Source organism: Sturnira hondurensis, unplaced genomic scaffold (assembly GCF_014824575.4).
Source record: "Sturnira hondurensis isolate 20B ecotype Veracruz unplaced genomic scaffold, ASM1482457v3 Scaffold0001221, whole genome shotgun sequence".
Lineage (NCBI taxonomy): Eukaryota > Metazoa > Chordata > Mammalia > Chiroptera > Phyllostomidae > Sturnira > Sturnira hondurensis.
In genome coordinates, this window is record NW_028073852.1 from 5,604,634 (window position 1) to 5,614,895 (window position 10,262).

The following is a 10,262-nucleotide window of genomic DNA, read 5'->3' on the forward strand; positions in this document are numbered from 1 at the left end:
CTGAGCAGAGAAGATGCCCCTGAGAAGGCGGCACGTCAGGCTGCAGGTAAACCATTCTGACCATCTGTGGCCTCTGGGTGCTTCCCTTCTCTCTGTCTTCAGACATATGTCCCTCAGGAAAGGCTCCAACTCAGGTCCCCAGACCTTCTATCTAGAGAAAGGCTGGTATTTATGAAATAGCCAAAGAGCAGTGTAGTGAAGAATCAACAATCGAGCTTACGTTGCACGGCCCCCTTTATAAATAAACAGCACGGCAGCGTGTGTTTGTTTCCCACCAACACAGCAAACCCGTGGTCTGCGCAACACGGAAACCCTAGGTCTCCAGCTTCTCCCCCCGCGCCCTTCCTAAACGGCCTCAACACCTGGCCGGGAGAAGTGCGGCCCAAGACGAAACCTACCGAGCTTTGCCATGCATAATGCGCACCCACGTTTTGGGCCCAAACTTTCAGGGGGAAAAATCTTTCATTTTAATTTTTTAATTCAGTTTTTTATCTATTATATTTAGCTACTTGGTTTGTGTATTATAAAGGAAGTTTAGCATTTATTTTTGAACATATATGCTACAAGGAATTTTATGTAATTACCAAACACAGAATCTCTAGAGTTGTGAAACTGGAGTGACAGGAAAGGCCCTTCGGGTCGTGTCCTGTGGTGCTTAAGCAGAAATATCTTCCCCACGCTGGAGGGAAAAGGGCTTTTACAAGCCTCTTGCAGCAGCAGTAGCTGCTCCCGCCCCCAAAACTGCACCAGTTTCGTCGGTCACAGTCTGGGGCAACCACCGCGAGCATGTCAGAGGTGGGGACAGGAAAGCCCACACTCACCTGGGTCACCCTCCAGGCAGCACGGCCCTGGTCCCACCGCCAAAGCGCTGCTCACACTTCTTTAGCTCCGCAGCTAGAGCCAGAAGCTTGCAGGGTTACTGTCACTACAAAAGGTATTTCAGGTCCTACCCATGTATAACGCGCATCCTTATTTTTCCCTCAAAGATTTGGGCAAAAAAGTGCGCATCATACATGGCAAAATACGGTAATTCATGAGACACTTGACTTTCTCCCTGATAAGCTTAATGACCACAATGTAAAACAGGATAAGGAAAGCCAGATCACTTACGGAGTCAGTGGTGACGTCCCTAACGCTGCACCCTCGTCCCCTGGATGCCTCTGACAATTACACGGGCAGCTGTAAAGGAGGAGCGAATGGACCGTTACAGGTCCTAATACTCAGAGGTATCAAAGCGAATCGTGGTCAAGAGCGAAACCCTAAGATGGTAGCGGTGCTGTGGGAGGCTGGAAGGGCAGTGATGGATGGCTACCAGACAAAATCAAAACATAAAACAATAGCGATGGCACCAATACAATGATCTCAGAGAAACAGTTATTGTTATGGAAAGGACTATTTTAAAAAGGCAGGTAAGAAACCGACTATGAGGAGACTAGCAGATGGGGGATAATGATTCTTGGCTCACGACACTTTAGCCGAAATGAAGAGGTTTATGAAATAAACATAGGATATAGGGTTTTTTTATTTTTAAGGGAGCTGCCATGAAGTTTTACATACTTAAAAGTTGGCTATTATCCAAAAGAGAAAAAAATTAAACAATTTACATTAAAAATAGGTCTGGCCCTTGCCAGGGTGGCTCAGTTGTTTGGAGCGTCATCCCATAACCAAAAGGTGGCAGGTTCGATACCCAATCCGAGAGCATAGGGAAGCAACCAATGGACCTCTCTCTCTCTCTCTCAAAGAATAAGGGAAAAAATGTCCTTGGATGAGGATAAAAGATAGATAGGCTGGCAGTTACGGCACATGGCAGACTAAGCCGATACGGACGGCCCTCCATCTCAACCGCAATCCACAGACACAGAAAAACGCCACACAGCCCTGGCCGGTGTGGCCCAGTGGATTGATCACCGGACTGCAAAGCACAGGGTCGCTGGTTCCACTCCCAGTCAGGGCACAGGCCTGGGTTGTGGGCCAGGTCCCCGAGAGGGGGGCACGGGAGAGGCAACCACACATTGATGTTTCCCTTCCTCGTTTTCTCTCTCTCTTCCCTTTTCTCTAAAAATAAATAAATAAATAAATAAATAAATAAATAATCTTTTAAAAATAAAATGCTTTAAAATAAAGGAAAAAAGAAAAATGCCAAATAAGATGCAGCACATTTGAAACTACATGGCTCATTATGAGATACTACTTCACACTCATTTGAATAGCTATTTATCAAAAATAAAAAATGAGAAACAGAAAATTAGTGCTGGTACGGATGCGGGGAAATTAGAACCTCTATGCACTGCCAACAGGTATGCAAATTGTACGGTGGGTTCTTTAAAAATTAAAACATCACCATGTGATCCAACAATTCCAATTCTGGGTATATACTGGAAAAAAGTAAGAGCAAGGACACAAACAGACATTTATATGCACACGTTCATAGCAGCATTACGCACAATTGCCAAAAAGCAGAAGCGACCCAAGTGCCCGTCAACAGACGAAGAGGTGGACAAAACGTGGGTCTTCCACACACAGTGGAGCATGACTCAGAATATTGCCTTTTTCTTAAAAAAGGAAGGAGACTCGAGCACTTGCCACAACACGGATAAATCTTGAAGTCATTAGGCTCAGTGCAATAAGGCGATCATAAAAGGACAAATATTGTATGATTCTACTCAGCTGGCAAACTCACAGAAACAGAAAGTAGTGTCAGTTGGCAGAAAAAGCAGGGCGAGCACACTGGGTGCTACTGGGGTTTTTTAAAAGATTTTATTTACTTATCTTTAGAGGGGAAGGGAAGGAGAGAGAAGGAGAGAGATATCAGTGTGTGGTTGCTTCCCGTGAGTCGCCCGCCAGGAACTGGCCTGCAACCCAGGCATGTGCCCTGACTGGGAATCGAACCGCGATCGTGTGGTTTGCAGGCCCACGCTCAATCCACTGAGCTACGCCAGCCAGGGCTGGGCGTTACTGTTTATTAAGTAAAAGTCTCAGTTTGGAAAGAAAAAAGTTCTTGAGATGGATGGTGGTGATGGCTGCACATCAGTGCGCATGCACTTAAGGCCACTAAACTGTACACCTCAAATGCTTAAGGAGATAAATTTTGTTATGTCCATTTTACACAATTTAAATAAACTAATAAATAGCCAAAAGACAAAAAACTTACATGGCTGAACTTAAAAGAGAGAAAGGAAGATTTTCCTTAAGAAGAAAACAAAACAGAATGATAAGTGAACCGCAGAAAACTGGGGACACAGGAAACTAGACATTCCACCTAGTCTAGTTGTTGGCTTTTAACGCCCACACAGAAATGGCCACACCAGAAGGAAGGAGTTGACACCAGGCCCCAAAGTGCTGCAGGAGCCTCTCCACGATGCTAGACAAACCCCACCCACCTGCGAAGTGAAGCGGCGAGGAGGCTTGCTCTGTTCGGGCTCCTATGAGAAGCTGAAACCCAAAGGCGTGCCATGTGCAGACGCAGGTAAATAGTGTGTACTACCTGAGTTTTTAAAAAGGTAAAAATGGGTCCCGTGTTCTGTAAGTCATGGACGACAGTGCAGATTGGTCCACACCACTCCATCCCCCCATGCAGAGGCATTTGGCAACACTGCTGTCAAAATGACGAGGCACACACAATAGCAGAAGACAAGACTTTGACGTGCTACGAGAAAACAACGCTCCCCCCTGGCTAAACAACACAGTTAAGACTCCTGGAGACTGAGAGCACTGAAGATGAGGACCAAAGATACACTGGGGGGAGAAAGAGAGCGAACCCACTCAGAGGAAGGCAGTTGCAAGAGGGAATGATGAACAAATGGATAAACATATGGAAATTGTAAACAGAAACTAGCTATATAGAACAACAATAATTATTATTACAACTAATTTAGGGGATGTAAAAAATAAAATGAAACTAAAATATTGAAGGAAATGTAAAACAAAAGGGAATGATTACATTTAAACTGTTTTAAAGACTATTGTTAGGGAGGAACAGAGAGTAATAATTAACTATATTAAGTACGCAAGTTAAAATTTTTAAAGTAATAATAAGATATAACATTTCCAAACTAGCAGAGGAAAAAAGGGGTAATGATCTAAATTTTAAAACTGGACCAATTCAATGTAAAGTAATAAAAGGAGAAAAAGCATAAGCAAGAGGGATAAACAGAAAGTATCAAAATTATATGGTAGAAGTACATTCACTGTATCAGGAATCATTAAAAAATTAACTAAACTTACCAGTTAAAAAATGTTTGACTGGATTTTTTAAAATACTAAAAATCTAACTATAGACTGTTTTTAAAGATATATGTCAGCCCTAAAAACAAACATACAAGATGCAAAAAGAGCTACTAAAACACACCGTCCTCCCTCAACCTCTGCCCCATCAGCCCCACCACAAGAGCCAGAATCACTGGAGTATTAGAAAACTTTAAGGGAGAAGCAGCATTTTACAGAGGCTTTGAGAAAAATATAAATGATCAAAACAGACTCAAAAAGGAAAACTCAAGACCCAAGCGATGAAGAAAATTGAATCAGTAGCTATCAAAACTCTGTCCGTCCCATTTAAAAAACCACTAGGCCAAGATGAAGCTGCTGAGCAAAACACAACCTCCCTCTTACAGACTCAAACTGTTCCAAAGAAAAGAAAAAAAGGACTAACCCTCCCCCTACTCATTCTGTGAAGCTAAGATGTCACTGACATCAGAATTATACAAGGATAATACAACAAGTCATCCCCCTTACAAACACATGCCAAAAACTAAATTAAATATTAGCACCAAGTCCAGCAATGTAGTGAATATAAAAAATTAATATGATATTTTATCAAACTGAAAATGTCACTGATTATAAGATACACCATTACTTTACACACGGAGAAAGAAAAATGCTGTCGCTTCAACCGTAACATAATGCTTTCTCCCCACTCATACGTTTTATTTTATAGTTACTGAAGTTTTTCAGACTGACTTGCACACAGATTGTTAATCAACTATCCTTCTCATGCATCCATTACAAGGAAAACACAAGCAAAACAAGTAAGATCTCTACTTTCACGGTTCCAACTCTTCTCACTTTCAACTCAGAGTTTCCGCTATCCCTTCCCGTCAACGAGGGGCCATGGGAACGGTTCACGAGAGTCTCGGCCGTTCTCCCTGCTACTTCCCTCTAAACCACCGACACATATTCTGAACGTTTTGATGCTGAAGTTGTCTCTAATTTACCTGAAGGTAGCAATAAGAAGTTTTCAGGCAACAGTCAAGATTCATAAGCCTCCCTCAAATGGTTGTAGACTGAAACACTAGGGAATTACAAGTGACCAAATCTGAACAAAAGCAATTAGAAGATGCCATTGACTATGAAACATGTTCTAATTACAGAACATGTGAAAACTCTGCATCTCAAAATCCAGTTTAGTCTATCACCACCAAATGGGGTTTATCTCAGGAAGGCAAGAATAATCCAACATCAGAAAATATGAAAGTAGGTCACCACATCAACAGGCTAAAGAAAAAACTCTCAACATATGAAGAAAAGCATTTGATAAAATGTAACAATCATAACATTAAAAAAAAACCCTTAGCATAACGGAAATAGGAGTAAACAACTTTATGTAGCTAGCTACCTGCCAACATTTCGCAGGCAAAAAAACCCCCCCAAAACAGTAAAATACTAGAAACATCCCCTTTAAAGGCACGAACAGGATAAAAGTGACTGCCATTTACACAAAAAGTCGTAGCCAACTCAGTAAAATAGGAAAACGGTAGAAATAGTACGAGAAAAAAGAACTAAACTATGTATCAACCCAAGTATTCTAAAATAACATATACACAAAATATTGCACTCTAAGAGAGTTCAGCACGGCTGTGGAATAAAAAAGAAGTCAATATATAAAACTCCATTAGAGTGTCTATGGTACAGCAAGAAATAATTTAAAAATTAAGTTTTGCTCTGGCTGGTATAGTTCTGTGGATTGAGCACCAGCCTGAGAGCCAAAGGGTCACCGGTTCAACTCCCAGTCAGAGCACATGCCTGGGTTGCTGGCCAGGTCCCCAGTAGGGGGCGCATAAGAGGCAACCACTCACTGATGTTTCTCTCCCTCTTTTTCTCTGTTCCTTCCCCTCTGTCGAAAATAAATAAATAAAACCTTTAAAAAATTAAGTTTTATTAAAAAATTCTAATCATAATAGCTCCTAAATCACAATATTTAGAAATAAATCTAACCAAAGATAAAATGCGTCTTTACAGGAAATGTTTAAAGCTTTAGGAAAATAAAACATTTACTAATAAAAACAAACTGAAGTGCTTAGACATAAATGAAGTGATATAAAATATTTGAGTGGGAGGAATAAATATATATAAATAAGAATATCTCTATATATAGTCATTTCTACCTCAAATAATTTAGACAATCACTGCAATTCTTAACAAAATATAGAACAAAACTTATATGAAGGAGAGATAAAATGAGATCATGGGGTAGCCAAAATAATTTTAAAGTAAATAAAAGCAGGGTTGGGGGAAGCACCCTACCACATATCAAGACATTTTATATGGCCCTGGCTGGTGTGGCTCAGTAGACTGAGCACCAGCCTGCGAACCAAAAGGTCACCAGTTCAATTCCCAGTCAGGGCATGTGCCTGGGTTGCAGGACGAGGCCCCATTCAGGGGCAGGGTGTGCAAATGGCAACCATGCATTGACATTTCTCTCCCTCTCTCTTCCGCTCTGTCTAAAAATAATCTACCAGACCAACAGAACAACTTTTAAACCAGAATCAAACCCAAATAAAGAAAACGTGACCAACCCGGTGGAACGCAGCAGAATTCGGCACATGGTAGCGGTGGGAATGCGAACACCTGGTCAGTGTATGAGGAAAGAGCTCCATCCACAACACGCACCATACACAAGAAAAGCTAAAGGAGTTCATCACCACCAGACCAATATTCCAAGAAATGTTAAAGGGTCTTCTTTAAGACAAAAAAAAGCGGAATACAAATAATACAATGGCAATAAATACATATCTGTCAACAGTTACTCCAAACGATGAAGTTCTGCCATCTGCAGCAGCGCAGACAGACGTGAGGACACTGTACCAAGTGAAACGGGTCAGGCGGAGGGGACGGACGCCCGCGCATCACTTCCATGTGGACTCCGGAAAAGCAAGCCAACACGCAGAACAGAAACAGACTCATACGGAGTCTGATGGAGGACTCCATACGGAGGACATTTTAACAGGAGGAGGAGGAGATGGGGAAATGAGTAAAAGAGGTGAGGGATTAAGAGGTACAAATTGGTAGTTACAAAATAGTTATAGGGATGTAAAGTACAGCATAGGTATATTCAATAATATGGTATAAATAAATAAAATGATGCAAAATGAATAACCAAAAGATCCATCGATGGATACAGTATAGAAATATACTGGGAGACTGGAAAACTTTCTTGAAATGAATGAATGGTAAGTCTCAAAACTCTATGTTAAGACGGAAATAAAAGCAGCAAAAGTGTATACGTTTTATACATTTTAAAAACCCCAAAAGAATACTTTTTTACGTTTTCACAGGCATATGCATATAAACTAAAAAATGTGTTTAAGTACATGGGGATGATACCCAGGTGGTCTTTTTCTAAGGAGAGGAAGTGTGGGGAAAGGATATGACGGGACCGGGCTGGGGGAGGGTGGCGACTTAACAACATCTGTTCCCTCTAATCTCTGTAAAGAAAACCCGCAGCAAACATGACAAATGTTACCATTTGTTTAAAGCAGCTGCAGGGTACAAAGGTGTTTATTACATTTTTCTGTCCTTTCAGTGCATTGCAAATGTTTCATAATTTAAACATTGTACACAAAAAAGGTGTGGCAATATGCATGATATACCTGTTTTAAAATAAGGATAGAGGCTAGAAAAGGAAATGTTTGTTTACAATGGAAAAAACTGAAAATAGAATTAGTTAAAAACATTGTAAAACAGCCATATACTGAAATGTCATATAACCACAAAAAACTGTCATTCAGAAACATGGTTATTAAGCCAAAAATGCTGGCAACGCATTACGTTAACGCACCTGCCCTACTTCATCTCTTCTCAATTTGCACCCATGGAAAGAAGTTAACTACAAGCAGCCTAATAATAGTAAAAAGAGCAAAAGAGTAATTCCAGTGTTTCACACAAGAAAGATATTGTTATAATATTGACATGGAACTGCTACATTTGAAGCCAGAGGCAATTACTTCGCAGTGTTGGCCCCAACACCGCCCACTTTCTGGATGAGTCCTGGCTATGGAACCAGCCAGTAAGAAAGCTGGTGGAGCCAGCAGAGCCAGGCGAACTGCAATGAACTGCACGTAGTGAAATAACTGGCAGGCGTCCGTGAACCCCAGAGGTATGCTACGAAGCGATGTCGTGTTCGTAAGAGAGGGCAGCGGGACATCACTGAGGATTCTGAGAGAACAGGACACTGTCCTGCTACACTGACACCCTCCACTAAACTGGAAGCTGACTCGGGTCCCTATGACTGCCCTCCATTATCCTGCTCACTAAAGTTGTCCAAAGCGCCTAACAAGTGTGATACCAGTTGCACATAAACTTCAACAGCATCCTAAAGAAAAACAGTCTCTTCTACTCACAACACTTTTGACACTAAACGTGTGGGGGTCTTCCCACACGAACTGGCTGTCCAGCTCTCCAGGTATCACCTGGAATCCCCCAATTCAGTTGTGACCCTGACTACCTGGAGTTAGTGCGGACCCCACAGATTAAGGGCTCAGTCCCACAAGATTGCTGCCCACTTCAAATGACAATTCGAAGTCCCCATGTTATTCATACTTCTTTGCAACTTGGCTGCAAATCAGGTTCCCATGACCCCTTTCCTCCATTCGATAACTTGCTATAGCAGCTCGTAGAACTCAGGGTACCACTAAACTTACATTTATAAGTTTATTGTAGTGGATATTAAAAAGGATATAGATGGCCTGCTTTTGCCAGATGACGAGGTGCATAAGCCAAGGCCCACAAGGGCGCTGGTGCAGGAGCCTCTGTCCCCAGGAAGGCTGGAGCGCGCCACCGCCCTGGCATGTGGACATGTCACCAGCCTGGCAGCTCTCTGAACACCCCAGTTTAGGAGTTTTTATGGAGGTGTCCTCATGTAAGCATGACTGATTAGCAAGTCAGTCTCCAGGCCCTCTGCCTTCCCTGGAGGAAGGACGACAGTTCTAACCCTCTAGTCCTAACTGGGTTCCTCTGGCAGCCAGCCCCCACCCGGAAGCCATCTAAGGGTCCATCTAGAGTCACTTCATTAGCATGCAAAAAGACACTCTTGCTAATCACAGAGATTCAGGGCTCTTAGAAGCTCTTATGTCAGGAATTGAGAACTAAGACCAAGTATTACAATAAAAAACGTGGTGATAGCACCTACCAACCCCAGTTGTAACAGTGAGATGCTACTTCTCTCTGATGGCCTGCAGGCTAAATGTTCCTGTTACAGACATGCTAATCAACTAGAGAAATTGAGGCTTGAGCAGCACGCTAGTCCACAAAGAAGTGCAAAGTAAGGACTGTTTATTAAAGATTCGCAGGGGTCTCCATAACTGGACTCAGATCAGCGGGGGTCACCAGGCCAACGGGAACAAAGGGAATGAGAAACTATCTGTCTTCCTGGGACCCCTTTTGATGCCCATCTGTCTAAGGGGCATCCACGCCTTGCCTTGCCCCTCCTCCCTTCCCTTAACAATAAAGATGACTGAATCCATTTTCTTAAGATGGATTTGAGAATTAGTTCTCCCATCTCCTTGAGCTAGACCTTCTTGATCAATAAACCATTTCTTACTCCAAAGCTCTGATCTATTGATCAAATCTTTCCTTACTGGCCTCTCTTTTGAAGCATCAGGCACACACAATATATATCTTATTACATCATAATATGACATGTACGATAAAGGGTGGGAAGGTAGAACTCTTAGGGGAAAATATTTTCATTATTATTCCTTGACTGTAAAAATATCTCTTGTGGCCCTGACCGGTGTGGCTCAGCTGGTTGGGTGTCACTCCAAAAAGCGAAAGGCCACTGGTTCGATTACCAGACAGGGCACATGCCTGGGTTGCAGGCCAGCCCCAGTCGGGGCCTCTGCAAGAGGCAATCGACCAATGTCTCTCTCACATTAATGTTTCTCTCCCTCTCCTTCTCCCTCCCTTCCCCTCTTTTTAAAAATAAATAGGTAAAATCTTTTAAAATAATTTTTGTATTCTTTACACCTTCATGAAACATTTTGAGACTA